At 40.0% G+C, this 11,369-nt stretch overlaps 1 protein-coding gene and 1 long non-coding RNA gene across 7 annotated transcripts in view; both read left to right on the top strand.

The window, feature by feature from the left end:
• Positions 1-3,343: 3,343 nt before the first annotated feature.
• Positions 3,344-4,355, top strand: LOC141549635 (uncharacterized). Its single transcript, XR_012484404.1, has 2 exons — positions 3,344-3,477; positions 3,555-4,355. It is a non-coding gene; the product is annotated as an uncharacterized LOC141549635 (long non-coding RNA).
• Positions 4,356-4,446: 91 nt separating this feature from the next.
• Positions 4,447-11,369, top strand: part of ZBTB7C (zinc finger and BTB domain containing 7C) — a 553,406-nt gene continuing 546,483 nt past the window's right edge. For 4 of the 6 annotated variants that reach the window (XM_074279330.1, XM_074279331.1, XM_074279333.1 and 1 more), the window contains exon 1: positions 4,448-4,927. The gene's annotated coding sequence lies outside the window, so the exon portion shown is untranslated. Of the gene's footprint in view, positions 4,928-11,369 lie in introns of all 6 variants that reach the window. The other 2 variants (XM_074279336.1, XM_074279335.1) reach the window with 1 other exon arrangement.

Here is an 11,369-nt window from a genome sequence, read left to right as displayed (position 1 = left end):
TTAGATTGTTTAATGGGTTCATTCGAAGAGCACTGGCAGTCTTAGCTCCTTGGGGATGTCACTTCACCTATGAATCTGTTTCCTTACTGGGAAATGCCCTCCCTGTGTTACATGGCTATTGTGATGATCAAATGAAAAAGACTAAGAAGAAAACCCTTATAAGCTACAAAATGTTACAGAAACAAAAAGAAGTATTAAGGTTAGTGATAGACTAATAATTTTCTTTCAAGAAGTTTGTATATTTATTGTTCCCCAATTAGTTGTCCGTCATCAAGAGAGGAGTAAAGTATTTCCCCCTTAACAAATAGGGACACGAAAGCAGTGAGGTTTGTCTTTGTTCATGTTTATATAGCTAGGAGTCAGGGTGCAGCAGGGTTAGGGGGCTATGTGGGCTGGGCACTGATGATAGCTCACTCTCTGCATACCCGTGGGCAGGAGGAAATGGAGAGAATGAGGGGAGCTGGGCAGATCTTTGTAGCCTAACTCATGAGTTTTTCCTCAAGGCCGGTTTTCTTTTTCTTCCTGAGCTCACCGTTTTAACAGTATTGAAGTGGATCAGTATTAGGACTAATTCCCAGATGGGTAAAAAACAAAATTTACTGTAAAATTTCATCTGTTTTTGATCACTGAAGTTTAGCTCTGAAAAAAATGCTGGGTAATACACATTAGTATTATAAGACAAGAAAATACCATCATGTTTAATTTGGATACTGTCATAGATCCAAGGGCTCATCAGTGTAGGTATTTCCTCTACCAAAGCAGATTGCAACCCACATAACCCTAAGCAATTCACATTCAGGTCTTTAAGGAAAACCTCCAAAAAGAATCTTCTGGAAGCACAAGGTCTCTTCTTATGGTTCTTCAACTATTTTGTGAACACTTTGGTAACAGGGGAGCTGCCCATCTGCTATCCCACACTATCACTCCATGCCTGGCCCACTGGCCCATCTCCTTTTCCCATCATACGTGTCCATGTATCTTTTACATCCCTTTATTGTTTTTAAGCACTTTAGAACACTCAGTTATTTGGAAGCTAATTACAAATGAGTATCAGCCTCATTATTGCAGTTTCATTGTTGCAGGCTCTCTGAACCCCTAACCTGAAAACGCATTATTAGTTTAGTTTAGGTTACTGTACTATAATGAAAATAATAAAATGTTTCTTTCTTTTAAAAAACATTCTACAGTTGAGGACTTTTGCTAATTCCACTCTGGTCTTGCCAATTTTTGGACAGTTGAGTTAATAACATGAGAGAGATTGAATTGTCATAGGTTCTTTGATTTCTCTGAGGTCATATAAAGGTGTGCAAATGCCTGCAGCTCTGAACTTTGACCATAAGCAAAATTTGTTAAACTCTCAAGCTCTCTGACTTGAAGGAAGAAATGATGCAATGATCCAAATTATCCCTTTTCATAAGGGAAAAATATTCTTTCCATAGATGAAACTTTTTTCTACCCAAAGAAAAATTTTCATAATATCAGTCTTGACCCTATCAGACTGACTTGAACTTTCAATTCATTCATAAAGATTATCCTCATCCCTTCGGGAAAGTAAAGGAGTTACACTTCTGGAATGGAGGGATTATATCTGCTAATTCAACAATGCCCTCAGTAATTACACTGGTTTTCAGGCACCAAAGAGAGAGAGACAACCTACCTTCTTCATTTACCTTCCCCAAAATTAAGATTTTTAATGTATTGATATTTTTTGACTCAAAATAATACTTGACAGATACTTCCCCCAAAACATGGAACAACCTTTATAAAATACATTTCCCAGGGGAGAAAAGTCCAAGTATAAATTATTAAAAGAAAAATAAGGACATATGTATCTTTTAACTCTAGCTGCATGGTGTTAATGCTGGTACTTGTACTTGGCCAGTTTTGTTTTCTTCTTTAATTCCAAATTGATTTTCAGAGCAAAGATAACTTACTTTATTGGGAGCAAGGTGCTCCCAATTCTGTGTACAATAAAGATTACTTTGCCAACTGTGTGCTCTAGAAATTCCAAAACCTGACATTCATTATCTAGTCAACAAAAAACCTTATCCCTTCCAAGGGACATGTAAAGCCTCTTCCTGGCTCAAATACAGTGAATGTACAATAAGAGTCATAGACAAAAGAATACTTTTTAGGAAAGGTCAAACCAAAATGACTTCAAGTTACATCCATACTCTGTCCTATGAACAGAAGGAGCTGGGTGACTCAGTGGCTAGAACATTAGGAGTTAGAAAGATCCCAGCTCAAATTTGACTTCAGACATTTACTAGCTACCAGGCAAGTCAATTAGCCTTGTTTGCTTTTAATCCACTGAAGAAGGAAATGGCAAACTGCTACTGTATCTTTGCTGAGAAAACCTTATGAACAGTACTGGCATGCCATAGTCCAGAACTGTACATGATTGAACAATAACAAAAAGTTATGAATGTATTTTCTTTTAATACTTAAACTTCAACCTCCATGTCCTTCCCAGAACTTCTTTTATTTCTTTCCTCTGCCCTCCTTCATCTTTTTCTCCCTCTGTCCCGCTTTTCTGCCTCTTTCCATTCCTTTCTTTCTTCCTTTCTCCCTCCCTTCCTTCTTTTCCCCCTTTCCGTCTTTCTCCCTTTCCTCCCCATATCTTCCTTGCAAAGAAAAAAAATCCAGAAAGTAAATATTATTCAGCTTCTTCAAATCACTTGACAAATTACTTAAGCCTAAGTGTTCTGGAACAGTTGGCACCAATGAGTGAATGATAAAAATAAACTTTAAGTTTTTATAATCAAAATTTATGAATAGAGATCCTTTAATTTAGGCAGCAGCATTCTAAATAAATGAAATATAACATTCTTTAATAATATTATTATAGTCCCCTATGTTCTGCTACATTCCTCACCGGGAGCACCTATTACAGTGTCTTGAATATAGTAAGTGATTAATAAATATCACTCTATGGAGAATTGTTCCCTTTCCCCTCTTTTAAAAGAAAACCACATCCTTAGACAAGGGAAAGTAGAGGAAGAGACTAGATGGTAGAAATTCTGAATTCCTTTTCTCTCCTCTCCGAAATTTGTTCTATTTATAATATAGGAATGGCAAACTTTCCGGTGTACCTTTAGAAAACCTCCCATATAGATTGGCTTATAGATAAACCTCCAGCATATAGAGTTTAGTGAAACTTGCCACACTGGGGCCATCGTAAGGGTGGGATCCCAATGCTGCAGTAGCAGAAGCAGGGTTTGCAAAAAAAATATAAGCAGAAAATTTGGACCATTCGAAGAAAGGTTGAACATTCCTAGATGGAACGTCCAGAGCGACGTCACAAAGGCGGCAGTCACCTCGGTCCCGCGGTCCATTAACAGTCGTCCTTCCTTGGCCTTCGCCCGCCTCCGCCCGGAGGACTTGGGGGCGTTTAGGAATTTCGCTCTCCTCTCCCTCCGGACCTTTCCCCGTGTCCTTCAGGGCTCCTAGTTTATGGGATCACACGGGGGTTATCTAGTGCGTCTAGAACTGTGGGGCCGTGGGGCTAGGGGCGGGGTGTAAGGGCCGAGCTGATTCTCCCTCCCTCTCCCCAGGCAGAGCCCACGTGTCAAGCTGATTGGTTACCTTCGAGGGCACGCTTTAAATACTCGCCTCAGAAAGATTGAGCTGTCATTGTCCTACCCTGAACAGACTGGCTGGTTTTGGAACCATGGAAGAGGGTTGAGGGAAACTTGAAGTCCGAAAAGGTTCCAAGGGCAGGGGCAAAGGCTTTTAGAATCCCCACGCCTGGGTGTCCTGAAAAGCAGATGGTTCCTCGGATTTTGGAAGATGGTTCTCCGTCATCGGTTTTTTAAGCGACATTTGGGAAACTTCTCACCCCCACCATTCCCACCCTACTCTCTGTTAGAGGGGGAAAAGAAAAAGGAAAAGAAAAAGAAACAGTTGCTAAGAAGTTGTTTTATTTCCTTCCCCAATCGGACTTTGCAAAAATAGCTAAGCTCAGGGCAACCGAGCCAAGATCTCTCTTCCTTAATGTGTCCTGGGCCGCTGTGACCTAAAAATACCCTCAGCACACAGTCTCCTCTGCTGTCTCCAGGCGGGTCCGGCTTGGCCGCAGATGGCGTCTGGAGACCGGGAGAAACAGCGGGGTCGCCCCTTGCCTCTTCCTAAGACTGTCCCTTTAAATCCTGGAGGAGGGGGAAAAATAGCAATGAGCGGATAGTGTCTCTCTCCGCCTTCGGCTCCCCTCTCCACGCCAGTCGCCCCCCCACCCGCCCCCAGCCCCTAATTCCCGCCCATCCTTCACCCGCCTTTCCCAATCTTCCCCCTCCTCTACAAAGCTTCCCACCCAGCAACAGTTTCTGTCAAAATATAAATTAAGCGATGCAGAGGAGGAGGCTGAGTGCATGTGTGAAAGGGCGAGCAGGGAGAGGGAGAACGCGAGGGAGGGAGGGAGAGAGGGAGGAGAAAGGGAGAGGGAAGGGAAAGAGAGAGAGAGAGACAGAGAAAGAGAGAGGGAAGCAAGCAAGCCGACCGCAGACATCCGGGCCCTTGCTGCACATTCTAGTCCCCATAGCCCTGCAGAAACTCCGGTCGGCACCGCAGCAGTGAGACCCGAACCGCGGCACAAGCCGGGAACGGTCGCGCTAGTGCCGCTGTTCCAGGATACTGACAGAAGCGTTGGCTGCAGCTAGAAGAGGAGGAGGAGCAGGAGCAGCAGGAGCAGCAGCAACAGCAGCAGCAGCTGCCTGCCTTGCCTGTCGCGGCTACTGCTCCAAAGCCTAGAGCCGGTGCCACGAGACTGACAGAGGCGCAGCGCGAGCGCTTTCACAGCTGGCTTGGTCCCGCCGCTGCCGCTGGATCCTGACAGCGGTGGCAGCGGCGGCGGCAACCCAGAAAGGACAGCGTGCTGCAAAGTACAGCGAGGAGGGAACCTGGCTGGAGGAGGCTTTTCAGCTATAGAAAGGTAAGTGCTCCCTCCGCCCCCGAGCTCCTTTTACATCCTTGAGAAAACAAACCTCTCTTGGAATACCTCCTATTCTGCCTAATACCTCTGTTCCTTGCTTTGAAGCTGGAAGGTTGAAGATTTTTTTTTTTTACATTTTATTTTATTTCGGTAGTTTCTGTTATTTCTCTTGTAATCTGGATACGTTTGGGAACCTTCTCCTCTGGGAGAAGCTGAGGGCTATTCCTGTGATACAAGGAGGCGGAGAAGATGCGGGTGGCGATTCAAGGGTTTCGTGTGGCAGCCATGCAGCTGGGGAAGAAGGCAAACAGGGAGGGGAAAGCAGAGCAGGCGAGCTAGAGAGACTCCTAGTTGGCAACAGTGGACGAAGTGGCTAAAGGGGAGTTGGAGGGATGGCGAAAGAGAACTTTTGAGGACGTCTGGGAACCCCGGGGGGACTGCGGTACTTTCGGGAGCAGAGAGAGGCGGACGGAGGAAAAGTTAAGTAGCGACAGGTGGTTTCCGCCTAAAGTTCTGTTGCTGCTCGTCCCGAAAGTTCCGTCGGCATTTTGGAGAGGTACGATTTCCTTTCTCTTTTCTCCCCCTACGCGCTTTCTTTACTTGGGAGGTGGGGGTTGGAGGATGCGGGGGAGAGCCGCCTGCAAGAATGTCCTGGCGCCGGAACCTCTCGAGCTCCACGTCTAATGATGCTGCCAGGCCAGGGGAATATGCCAGGGAAGGGGACGGGACGGGTGAGAGATGTAACTGGGAACTGAAGTTGGATGAAGCTTCCTGTACAGGAGGCTCTCCGAGAGGCGAGGAGCTGGGAGAGGTGGGTATCCTGGGGAAGATGAGTGGGTGCTGAGGTTGACCGGCAGAGGAGGACTATGTGTGGCTGACACTCTGGATATGCTTTTCGTAAATTCTGGTGAAATTTAAGGATCTACAAGGTGCCTGGCGCAAAAGACTAGAAGGACAGGGTATGTCTCTTCAGTGGTTTTCGTTGTAACCTGCGTCGTTTGCTAGTACGCTTCCCTCGTGTGTGTGTGTGTGTGTGTGTGTGTGTGTGTGTGTGTGTGTGTGTGTGTGTGTGCGCGCGCGCGCGCGCGCCTTTTGAAAGAAAACCTAGTTGGGTCACGGTGCCCTTTGTTGTTCTGGTTATTTGTTTGATTTTATCAGATGAATGGGCAGGGAATCCCAAGGAGGGAATTAAGCTCGTTTCCCTTTTCCTTTGTAACCCTGTGAAACTTAGAGGCGTTTGTGGAAACAGTCTTGGGAATAGAGTGGGTTGCAGCTTCTTTCTCAAGGTTTCTGCTTCTGATCATTTGGGGTTCTGGTGTTGGCGTCTGTCTGAAAGACATTAGTCGAAGCGGAAAAAAAAAAGGCATCCGTTCAGAGTGGTGAAGCTTTGTTTTCAGGGATAAGGATAGTGGGGGAAAGGAGCAGGAACCCCAGAAAAAGAAAGACATAAAGACAGATGCATTATGTAGGAGCTGGAAATGCTGCCATTCCTGGGCTTGGTTTTGTTTATCAGCAACACAAATCCAGTTCAATTTCACAAGCATTTATTAGATGCCTACTATGTGCAAGACGCAGCTCCACTCACGGGGATAGGAAACACAAAGCACATGAAACTCCGAGGTATGGCATTGCTTTTTATTTATCTTCTGCTAAAAGAAATCCAGATCTACTCTTGTAGATCTGGAATTTAAAATAAATAAAAGTTAAGAAAGGAGAAAAGACATCACAGTGCTTTACCATTTTAGGTACAAAGTAGATGCTTATTGACTGATTGATTTGGGTGCTTATTGTCAGAAAATAAATTAAAAATCAAAAACAAGGCCATTGCTTTTAAACAGTATTCACATAATTGCAGAGGTGGGTGAGAGTGAGGGATAGTGTGATATGGGGGAAAGAAAGCTGGTTGTCAGAGAATCCTTGTTCAAAACCTGTCTCTGATGCTGACTACTTATGAAACCTTAAACAAATCAGTCTCTGAGGGTCTCGGTTTCCTTATCTGCAAAATGATGTCGTTGAATAGCTTCTGAAGTCCCCTCTAGTTTTAGACCCATAATTGAGTTCAATTTCCCTCTTATACAGATAAGGAAATGCCTAGAAATTTAGTGACTTGGCCAAGAAAAACTAGTTAGTATCAAAGCAGAAACTATAATCCTGGTCTCTCAGGAAATAATTTTGTGAATAATTTTTGCATGCACTAAAGATGAGAGAAAATCATGTCTACTATGTTACATCTCTCCAAGAATGAAGGATATTTAGATTCAGTTTCCTATGTATTTCCTCTCAGTTGCTAACAGTTTACAATGAAAAGTACTGCCCTGGAAATATTAAAGGAAGACATGTTGGGAAAAAACTTAAAGGACAATGAAGGTATTTCCCCCTGCCCTTAGGTAACTTATAGTCTATGTATGACAGGTACATGGAAATGAAAATGTGTTTGTCCCACCACCTTGCTGCTTTATACCCCTCCCCCTAAAGTGGCTTGTATAAAAGAAACACAGACTGTAATCAGTTTTTAGTAAGACAATAAAGGAGAATGATGAAGATAAAGAGAGCAGTAATAATAAAAATGAATAAAATATCTTTATTGAAATTGGAAATTAATGTACATAAACACAGTAAAGATATTTTATATCATAATTTTATGTGATTATTTTTATTGTGTGCCTATTTTTTTTCCTTTCAAAGAGATTTTGTAGAATTCTAGAATAGCAAAGTTGAACAGATCTTAGAGGTCCTTTATTCCAACCCATTCCTTAAAAGAAAAAAACAAAACAAAACAACAACAACAACAAAAAAAAAAAAACAACCTCTCTGTCTTATGCCTGAAAATCTTTGTTTAAGAATCTAGTGCTATGAGGTATTTAGAAAAGCAGGTGTAGTGTACCAAGAACTGGCCAGGAAGTTCCTAATTCAAATCTTTTACTTATACTGGTTCTTTGATAATAAGGCAAGTCAGCTTTTCAGAATGCCAAGAAAACTTTCTGAGACTATAACATGCCGATATGTGTCAATGAAGAAAAGAGTTGCTTACAAGAAGAAAATCATAGGTCCTCTCTATGTATGTGTAAAGTACATATATTTGTATTTGACAGGTATACATGTATATGCACATATGTCTATATAGCTCAATAAGCATTTCTATCAGGAGTATAAAATTAAGAACTAGAAGGGGCCTTCTAGGTCATTTAGTCCAACTCTTTCATTTTACAGATGAATAAACTGAGGCCCAGAGATGAAATAGGTGCTTTAAAAACAACAAAGATGTCATATATTTATTTATAGCTGTACAATAAGTGAAAACATAACTGCTGAGAAATTCTTCCGTGATGAAGCCATTTGTTTCTGGTGCTTTTCTTTCATCCTAAGCCCCCAGGCTTAACTGATTGTCTTTTTCCTGACAGTTAGGTTAGGAGCAAACAATGTCTTATGTGGTTTCCTAATCCTAAACAATAAATTATGTTTCCATCCAATGTGCCCTTTGCTTCCTGTTTAAAACAACAAAAACAAAAAGCCCCAAACAAACAAACCAAAAAACCATGTCTCTTACAATGAGCCTCTTTGGGGACATAATCTTAACATCTCCTGATCTCTTTTTCCAACAAATAACTTAAACTGATTTTGCTACATGGTATGGTTTGATGAATTGTGATGGGATTGGAGCTTAGGAGTTCCACTAAAGCATTGGCTTTTGGGGATAACGTTTAAGAGAAGCCTAATTTTTGGATGAATTACTTCATGAATACAAATGAAATAAAGGATGATAGTGGATATCAAAAGAGAAGGATGAACTATCATTAGGATTGTATGACAATGTCAATGAAGAAATTTTCAGCAGTTTTTTAAATCGTATTTTTGTCAAATAAACACAATCTATTATTTGGTTGCAATGAATAGTAATCATAATTCACATTTATAAAGTCTTTAAGATTTAAGTAGGTTGTACAATTACTGTCCCCATGTTAAAGATGAACAGGTAGAAATGGAAAGAGCAGAAGGAGCTGACCAAAAACACATGTTAAAAATTTATAATGATAATGACATGTTTCTAAGTGTATCAAACATTGATTTTCAGCATAAGTGAAAGAGATAAATCATAGGGTCATGAATTTTGAGCAGGGATACCATTCCCTGGTTTATAAATAAGGAAATTGAGGCCCAGAGAGGTTGTGACTAATGTCATACAAATAGTTGAGATAGATAGGTACCACAGTACATAGAATCCTGGACTTGGAAGACTGATCTTCGTGAATTTAAATCAGACCTCAGGTACTTATTAATTTTTCAACCCTAGACATCTGTTTTCCTCAGTTTCCTCATTTGTAAAGTGAGTTGGAGAAGAGAATGGCAAATCATTCCATTATGTTTGCCAAGAAAACCTCAAATTGGATTACAAATAGTTGGACACAACTAAAAATAACTAACCATTGAAAAAATAGGTATATGTGTATAATAATAATAACAATAATATATGTATATATACATATATATATATATTAGTATGTATACATATATGTGTAAACGTATTTTTTCCCATAGAATGGGAATAGGGATTGTTTCATTCTTTGTATTTGAATTTCCAATGTCTAGCCTGTTTTATAGTAGGTATTTAATTATGCTTATTGAGTGGTTGACCCAGGTCTAAATCTCTAATTCTATGCTTTAGTAGAGAAAGGGGTAAACAAGAACTATTAGTATGCTTCTATTAAGTGGAAGTGAAGTGGAGAAACCATATACTACATAAATTCTTGGTAGAAAAACCTAGATTGAGTCATTTACATCCTATCTTTCAGAAGATCTTAGTAAATATAAAGGCAGAAGAAATCTAATAATATTATTATCTAATACAATTTCCTCATTTTACAAATGAGGGAACCAAGAAAGACTAGAGTAGCAGTTTTTGTGAACTATAGTATTCCTTTAGATTAATTTTGTTCTTTACTAAATGTAAATGCTCTAGAGGGGCAACAAGATATAATTCAGCTTAGTGCTTTATTTATTTATTAATTTATTTGTCTATTTATTTGTTGAGTATTAATTGTGATTTGTTAGGGCAAATATCAAGATTAGTAAAAAGGAAGGAGAAATGAAAATAATAAGTAAAGGATATGGAACATAACCAAAATAAGTCAATCATGAAATTATTTTCAAATGTAATCAACAATGAAACTGGAAAACGATCATCAGAAATTCCATTGACAATGATTGCAATCATCTTATACAGACATTTAACCCCTAGAAATCTTTTGTTACAGCAAAAAGACCAAAGGAGTCCAGAACTAACTAAATAGCATTTGCTTTAGTTAGTAAATATTTTACTTACTTGCCAAATAGAGAGAAATGGAAGCCAAAGACAACAGTGATTTAAACTGTAAGCTTGTCTATAAAATCTTACAAAGAAAGATGATGAACAATTATTAGCAGTATTGTATCATAAGTTATAGAGAAGCGGTGATGATAAAATCAGTTTGAAGAAAATTTGGCAAGAGCACCAACTAAGAAAGTTATCCCAAGGTCATTTAAGGACAAAAATGAAAGGAGGACAACATAGAGAAGAAAAATAGAAAATGTCTATGAAGATTACTGTAACAAAATGTCTTCATGACCAATATCAGTGGAACTACCACAGTTGGACACTAACATTCCAGACCCAGATGTTCTTATAAGGGAGATAGAAATGACACATAAGAAAACAAAGATATGAAAAGCAGCTGCATTGGACTAAGTTATATAGAGAGCATCCATGCTGGAGAAAAGGAGGAGGAAAGGAATGTGAAATGGGGGAAGATGCTGTAGACAAGGAAAGAATCTTATACCTTGTACTACTCTGTACTCTGCCCCTCCCCCTCCAAGGAAATGAGAAAGCAATGAAAGAACTACTATCCATATGCCTACTTTCCCATATCTTTGGTGATTTTTGTTGTTCATTTGTTTCAGTCCTGTCTGAATCTTCATTTGAGGTTTTCTTGGCAAAAATACTGGAGTAGCTTGCCATTTCCCTCTCCAGCTCATTTTCAAGATAAAGAATTGAGTCAGACAGGAATAAGTGACTTGTCTAGGATCACACCTCTAACAAGTATTTGAGGTCAAATTTGAAATCAAGTTCTCTTCTCTCTAGGATCTGCACTCTATTGACTCCCATCAATGCGTAATTCCAGTTTATTCCAGTTATCCCTATACAAATCAAACATAAGCTTAATGAAAGTATTAGAAAAGAAAAAGCAAGTTTTCAGGAGCAATATTCAACAATGAACCATATTTCTACCATTTCATAATTGGCTGAAAGATGTAGAGAATGTAAAAACTTATTGTGCTTAATTTTTTGTTGATTATGAAAAAAAATACTACCTCAAAGGATTTTTCTCCCCCTTTCCCCAACAAAGTGTCTCCTACCCATACATGAAAAGTCATTCAAGCTCTTTTTAAAGAAATAATCCTAGATACC

This window comes from Sminthopsis crassicaudata, chromosome 1 (genome assembly GCF_048593235.1).
Source record: "Sminthopsis crassicaudata isolate SCR6 chromosome 1, ASM4859323v1, whole genome shotgun sequence".
Taxonomy (NCBI): domain Eukaryota; kingdom Metazoa; phylum Chordata; class Mammalia; order Dasyuromorphia; family Dasyuridae; genus Sminthopsis; species Sminthopsis crassicaudata.
Note: the sequence above shows the minus strand (reverse complement) of the source record. Positions and strands in the feature narration are given on the sequence as shown.